The sequence below is a fragment of the Hippoglossus stenolepis genome, chromosome 15, assembly GCF_022539355.2.
Source record: "Hippoglossus stenolepis isolate QCI-W04-F060 chromosome 15, HSTE1.2, whole genome shotgun sequence".
NCBI classification, from domain to species: Eukaryota; Metazoa; Chordata; class Actinopteri; order Pleuronectiformes; family Pleuronectidae; genus Hippoglossus; species Hippoglossus stenolepis.
The window spans coordinates 19,270,479-19,278,282 of NC_061497.1; the positions used below are offsets into that span (position 1 = coordinate 19,270,479).

General features: G+C 40.5%; 1 long non-coding RNA gene across 1 annotated transcript; it reads right to left on the reverse strand.

The window, feature by feature from the left end:
- Nucleotides 1-4,886: 4,886 nt before the first annotated feature.
- LOC118122576 lies at nucleotides 4,887-5,676 on the reverse strand. Its single transcript, XR_004698476.1, has 3 exons — nucleotides 5,539-5,676; nucleotides 5,235-5,332; nucleotides 4,887-5,043 (listed from the first exon to the last, which is right to left on the reverse strand). It is a non-coding gene; the product is annotated as an uncharacterized LOC118122576 (long non-coding RNA).
- Nucleotides 5,677-7,804: the final 2,128 nt, after the last annotated feature.

A 7,804-nucleotide genomic window follows, 5' to 3' on the forward strand; every position in this document is an offset into this window, starting at 1 on the left:
ATATTGAAATACTTTATATTTATATCAGGAGTGGGTCCTCTCTATGGAGGCCGCCATGTTTCTTGTAGTAACCCAAACTGGACAAACTAAACACCCTTTGAGTTTTTATGAAAACTGAAGGTTACCACAGGTTCCCTTTCATGTTTGGAAGGGGAGGATGAGGTGAGGGGTATTCAGCTGCGACATACAACTATGTCACTAAATTCTACACACTGCAACTTTAAAGGATAAGCAGAATACTGTCAAAAATATTTCACAATATGCAACTCTATGTGGATGACTTATAATTTGATCAGAGAAAACACTGTACAACAATCATTTTACAACTTGAATCTCACAAATTCAAGTTTAAAATGTTGCAGCTGTTCTTTGTGTTCAAACAAACAATTAAGTAAAAATATCAGAGCATTTAACACTTGAGAATCAGTAGTAGTATTGGCCTTTGCATCAGAAGGCCGGATTGTGAAGAGAGTTTTGGAAGCTCTCTTTGTTCAGTGTATTTTCAACTCACTGCTGACGATAAACAGACTGTCAAAAGTGATTCATTGAAAATCATAACTTGGCAGTCAGAGTATGAATCATGATTAATATAATAATAATAAGAGGCTAACTGAACGGCTGACTCCGAATCAAAGAAATCTGATCAAATGCAAAACAAATCAACTGGATTGCAACAACTTTGGCAAAAATAAGATGATGATTGAATAACATTCTGCATCTCAATTCACCCTGAAGTGTAAAAATAACAACAGTAACCTCTGCAAGTTGTATTGATCAATACTGTACATAGACAGGCTGTCAGGTTTAACAGGATCCTATGGAACACAATGTTACACTTCATAGTTGATCTGAAGGAGAGTAATGAATGAAATAAATGATGCATAAACAAAATAAACAAAGGAATAGGTAGTAAAACAATAGAGAAGGAACCTGTAGTGACTGATGGTTGTTGTTGATACTTAAGTGTCCATTTGTGTTTATTGCTCAAGGTCAAAAGGAAATTATTATTATCATTAAACTTTGAAGATACATTTTAAAAGAAGATGAAAACAACTGGTTACAATTTTGAACGTCAGCCCATAGCAGAGGCCGTATAATGTGTATATGTCAGTAGGCTGAAATCCCATAAATGTACAGTAGGGGGAGGAGCAGGATAGCAGATTCATTAGGCTGACTGCCACAGGTGAACAGTCCAACAACAGCTACATAGAACCATACAGTATGTATGTATTTATATATATTCTAATTTCTACTAGAGGTGAGAACAGTTTGTGTCTGTATGTATAGAACAGACGTTTACAGCAGTTTTACAGGAAATTATCTCCACATGTTTCAATAAATGTGAGTAGTAAATGTCTGGGGAGCAGACATATAAACATAACAGACGTATTAAAGTAATAATGCACGTTTAACGGCCTTTTGCTTCCTACCTGTTACTCAGAAACTGTCACTCTCTGACTTCAGTGCAACAAATATAAAAATGTTGGCATTCAGTAAGTTGTCAGTGAAAACCTGCATGATGCTATGTAAGCATGTGGATTTCACTGAGAGGTTATATAAATCTATTGTAGCCATTATTGGTTTAAGCGTGAGTGAGCAGTTTTGTTTATTCTTCAGGCAGTCGGGCTTGAAAAGTCTTCTTTCAACATCAACGTCTCAGCAGAATGAGTGGTTCCTTTATGAGGACGGAAAGGTTCTGGGTGGGGCTCGGTTAGGATTGGCCCTCACCTGCTGCGTGTGAGGGCCCACACACACACACACACACACACACACACACACACACACACACACACACACACACACACACACACACACACACACACACACACACACATATCCTTTCTTTCAGGGCCACATGATAGGGCTTGCTTGGGGTCAGTTACATTTCAAACAAAAAGTTGTTTTTACGTCTTTCTTCTCGACACAAAGGACGTGATTTCACGTGGTCAGAGGTTTAAGTGGGATTTAGCAGGTGGAGCAACACTAAGATCCAGTGACATCACATCAGGTCAGGGGGCCCGTAAAAACATTCTGAATGTTTTAACTGCCTCTTGATGCGGTGACCCACCAAAATTTGTCTGTGTCTTTGTGTTTGATTTCATCATTACCTCTGCCAAGGAGGTTATGTTTTCACTGTTCATTGTTTGTTGGGTATTTGTCAGCAGGATTGTGCAAAAACTACCAAACTGAGTTCCACCGAAGTTGATGGAGGGATGTTACCTAGATTTTGGTGCAGATGTGGATTAAGTAGCAGATCCAGGAATTCATTTTCCCTTTCCTTAACAATGGGGCATTTCTTGTTAATTCTTCTCTGACTCGACAATCATCCGTACGGTTCGGCCTTGGCGGAGGTTTGCCTTCTACTCAGTGCAGTTCTAGTTGGTGCTGCAGTTTTGCTCAAAGCAGCAGTTGGAGCTGAGACACGCTTCAATAATGCCAATAACAGCAACTCCTCTCACAAATTACACTTCAGCAGGAAACCTTCTTCCAACGACAAAAATACACAGAGCCATAAATATTAGCTTACCTCATCCAACATGAATTGAGCACCATGCAGCAGAACAAATCTGTTTCCAGGGGCAGAGCAATGCTTGTGTTTCCCAAAACACTGAAATACCTGTTAGTGCATGCAGCGTGCACATTTTTTTGGTAGACAGTCATATCTACGACACTGTTTTTACCTTAATTTATAAAGCTGCTGCACATTCATGTATCTCATAGCGATGTTCCTGATATCGCAGAATTGATTTGAACGATCAGTTATCGGGTTTTTAAGTTTTCCTTTAAATCTTTGATGGAGTTTGAAGCATGCAGAGCTTGGAGTTGGCCACAATCTTAGATGAGCTGTGTGGGACAGTTGAGAAGAATCTTTGCAGGTTTCCAGTGGTTGATGAGTGAGATACTCTGTTCACATGGTGGAGGACAGAGGCATAACCTGGCTATAGGAGGATGATAAAGGAAACTGGCCTTTTTACAGGGAGAGTCGAGGTCAGAATGACGGCAGCCGTATTCACAAACTTCCTGACTTCTTGACGATGTGATTGGCCGTTGCCTGAAGATCCATCGATGATGTTTAAATGTAAGTTTGAACACACATGTGCTGCTGAGTTTGCAGTGATGTTGTTTCTGGTGTATTGACCAAATTAAAATAGTTTGGATTTCCTCAGCAACGAATACTTCTCCAAAGACTCAAATCCCAGAGGACTAATTGAACACAAATTAGGGATCACTGTTTGTAATATGTTGTGATCGCTGTAATGGGTGATGGAATATTAATAAAGCAATCAAATTAAAACAAGTGGGAAAAAGTGAGTTTCACATTGACACCAGCATCTTTGCCGATTCCTCCCTGACATGGCTTCTATCCAGGATGTTACCAAAGACTCAGGCTGTGGTGTGGATTGCCATATATCCTAATTCATTCTTTATGTCCTCACCACTCAACGATGTAGACACAACGAGGGAAAGCACAATGGAGAAAAGACATGAAACTCCAAGTGGGACCAACATGCATGACAGTATTCCAAAGAATAGTGTCTCCATTCAGTGATGTAGTAATGTAAGTCTTCTCAACTGGATTTGGATCATGTGATGGTCTAGCTGCATGGTTTGCATGATAAACTGAGTCAAAGATGTCTGCCCAAGTTACTGAGACCGTGCATATTATGAATGCAACATTAGAAGTGAGGTTTGATCCAGTTGGATAACGATGATTACAATGATTATTTTGACCTGTCTCCGGTGAGGGGGAATATTTGGCAGGCTGTCCGGAATGCAACAAGCTGGTGCAACGCATCCCACTTCATCTCCTCATCTCTTATGATTTCACTCTGTGTCACTCTTTAACTGTAATTTGCATCCTCATCAAGAACAGAGAAAAATGCAATTTGAGACTTGAAGACCTGTCTCATGCACGTTTGACTTCTTTAACGGAGTTGAAGAAGTCCTGGAGAAATGAACACATTGATGACAACCTTGATATGTGTTAGAGAGCTGCTCTCAGGTCAAAGCCATGTGCTCGAACTTCTTTTTGGTACAGATTCTCGTCTCTTGATAGATTAAAAATGACTTTTGAACAGTTACAAATCCTTGACTGAATCCATGCATTGCCGCCAAGTGCAGAACGGTGCAGGATTTGAGGATTCTGAGTAATCTTCTGCACCAAATTTGGACCTGCAATCAATTACATAGTTTAAAAGCAGCACTGGTAGGTGGCCAGTGCCAGATGACTCGCTGTCTGGGACACCTACATGTAAACAGTGTTTTGATTGCATTGTAAACTTGGTTTTCATGAGTGTCTCCACAGTCAAGACCTCAGGGGACGCGGAACTGTGTATTTGGGTTCCTATGGGCATGTGTAAAAATTAGGAACATTTTCTGCATCACTTTCTTTAACAGAACGAAAATTGGGTGTTTTTCTTCGTAACATTTTCACCATTTCACTGAAAACAGGTTAATTTAGAGGACTGATATCTGTGAGTGTGTGAAATTTGGTGCAGCTTGATTGAATAAAGGGGACTGTTGGGCCCTGGTGGAGGTATGTGCTCTATTGAGAGCCATGTTTTAAATGTGTACCAAATACTGTGTGTCCATTATTTCAAACAAAAGCTCTTGTAGTATGTAGTAGTCTCTCTGATGTTCTAAATGATCCTCATCATAGACTGTATATGAAGATGGATGACAGATCTCCACTTCCTTCCACTATAAATAAAAATATAAAGCCAAAATATCCGCTGCCATCGCTGCCATCTGCCATCTTACACATTTGGAGTCTATGAACTGGACTCATCCAAGTAAAACACCCTAAACTGATGATGAAATCCTTTAAAAATATCAGCTGAACAACTAAAGATGACAATGAAAGATGATGTGTGTTATCTGGATTCTTTTACTTTCCACAATTACATTGTTCCATTTGGGAAACGATTATTATACCATTTAGTGGACAGTCTTTTTTTACTGGACGAGCCGAGAACTTAACAAAAGGTTCTTTATATTTCTCCTCCTGCCAACATCTGCTTCTGGTGACTCACAACCACTGCCCTTAAAAATGAAAAATGAAAAATCATAGTTAGGTAATAAGAAACAAACCTAAAGTGAAAAAACAAACTTCTACTTTCCAAATTCCTGACACGTGAAACATCTTTTTAGCACTGGTTGTTGGATGCTGGTTTGAGATGTGATGGATCCCTCACCATTAAAAAAAAAAAAAAGAAGCCTTTTACAATAAGAACCTTGCTGTTTTGTTGAGAGCGTACAGAGGGACTTCCAGATGCTGTCACTGAGCTGCTGGGCCATGAGCTCTGATCGGGTTTTTTCCAGTCCATGAGCACTGAGTGAAACAAGCAAGCACACAGTGTGGAGGGAGAGAGTTATATGGGAGGTGACATAAATGAGACACTGGGATGTGGGAGCGATATAAAGCATGTGCATGTTTGTGAGACCGATAAACATGCATGTCCAATGGGAGTGGGAGAAGTGAATTCTTCACACGGTGTCGACAAGCAGCCGGCATGATCGTTGATACACTGCACCTACTTGCTCTTTTCATCTCCTTCCCTCCGCTCCACGGCCCGTCTCTTCTTCATGCTCCTCTCACCTTGAGGGACGTGGGACCTGGAAACTGTGAGAAGAAGAAGACTTTTCCATCTCGGTCTGTTTTAACAGAGAGACGAGGCCTGCAGCTGTGTGGGAGAGAACAACATCAGCCACGGCCCCGGGTGAAAGGATGTCGTCCAAAAACCGTTGAAAAGCAGATAGTCAGACGAACTAATTCTCCAGAGGACGTCACGTTTCAAAGTGGTGCACAATTACAGTAGTTGGAAATTGGCGATGTGCTCCGTTTTTTTATTTACTGACTGTTTTCTACATTTACACTTGAGTAGACAGAGGCAGAAGTTTAAATTGTAAAACTTTAAAACTATTTTATTTCGATAAACAACATTACACCTTGTGAACGCATGAAGCTCTCATGCAAACCAAAAGAGCCACTGATGAAGGTCATTTAAAATGCCCCCACTAAATTAATTATAACATTTTATTGAGTTGGCAAAAACTACTTTCATCTATCATGCATACTTAATTCCAACATGTAAATGTGGCAGATTTATCCACGCAGGCTGGTTTTCATTTGCGGGTTGATTGTAAAAAACGTATTGTAATTAAAAACACAGAAGTACATCTTGAATCTTGAGACATTTAGCCCCCCCCCCCCTTAAATTCATTCAAGCTGCAGGAAATGTCACACTCTCATAGATATCAGTCCTCTAAATGTGCCTCATTAATTTCATCAAGACACATGACTTATTCCCATTGACCTTTACTGCTTCCATCCTCCAAGTTCCATGGAAATCCATATGGTTGTGTTTGTTTAATCTTGCTTACAATCAAACCAACATATGAACAAGGAAATATATGGAAAAGGGGGGAAAACAGAACCTCCTTGGCTGAGGTAATGACTAATTATCTGATATCGTCATCTCACTTCCTAATGAAGACCTCACAGAGAAAAATGAACTGATTAAAAGTGTGGAAAAAAAAAAAGAAAAAGAGATGTACAGTAAATTGTAAGTCTACGAATGTGGGAAAATATGAACTGAGGGACATCACGTAGGGTCCAGTTGTGGTCTTGGGGGAATTGTTGCATATCTGGACTCTGAGCTTGGGATTCAGCTATTGTAGCAAACAATGAGCTGCTCTGTCACACAGGATTAGACCAATGCAGAAACATCCCATGATTTCACACGGGGGGAGGAGCTAAAGAGCTGCAGAGAGAGTAGCTGCAGTGTTTATGTGTCTGGTATACATTATATTTGCGGTTTGAAAAACAGAACAGCTGCACTTTTGCTATCACTTAGGTTACATTCAATATTTATCAAGTAAGGCAGACACGGGAATAAGCATCAAGTTGTTTGAGAACTCATAGAAGATACGGTGCTGGTACGTTACTGTCGAAATACGCACCGGCAGGAGGAGGTGTTTCGAAAGGCCGTCTTTAATTATACACATGATCTTAGGCACAAAGGCCTCTGTCCTCATGATGGTCTAAAAACGTGCAGAAATGAATTCTCTTGTTGGCAGCAGCAGTGTTTTCTCCCAGTGAGGTCTGAGCCGACCTCGTCCATCACGGACAGGAGGCAGAGCTGAGAGGCAGAGAGCAGGAAGACCAATCTGCTCATTTGCTCAGGTTCATTCTTACACCTCCCCCTGAGACTCAGAGGGATTCCACAATCCTCCGGGGTAAAAACATGTATATTTGTAAAGGGAAGCGTGTCGTTGTCAGGTTTTATAGCCACTGAGATCACAGCTGAATCCGTTTCGTAATATGTGAACGTTTTCTTTTACCATAATTGGGACAATGAAGACCTGTTAGCAGTTTGAAGAGCCGTTAGCAGATGTCACCAGTGTCTGTGTCCAGTGAATCCAAACACACTTCTCCCTTCTTTACTTCAAACGGACAGAAGTCATAAAGCCTTTTGCTACTAGAGTACCGTGTCACTTGAACATAAACAATTGCAGTTTGGAAATCATTTTTTGATATCACTAATACCGTTGTTTTTCAAAGTTCAAGACACTGTCATGAACTTTGTAGCATATTGTTTAATGTTCTCAATAATTGCTGAGATCTCGTGTCACTAAAACATGGGCAGTATGAATATTTCTTGTACTTTCAGGTCCACACAGTTTTCCAGTGCAAGTATGTATTACTCACTTCCAGAGAAGTGGCTTTAGACCTGCAGGATGACTCAGAGCAAATGTCAGATTTGGACATCGTCCCGAAACAGCAGGAACAATCCTGGGAATA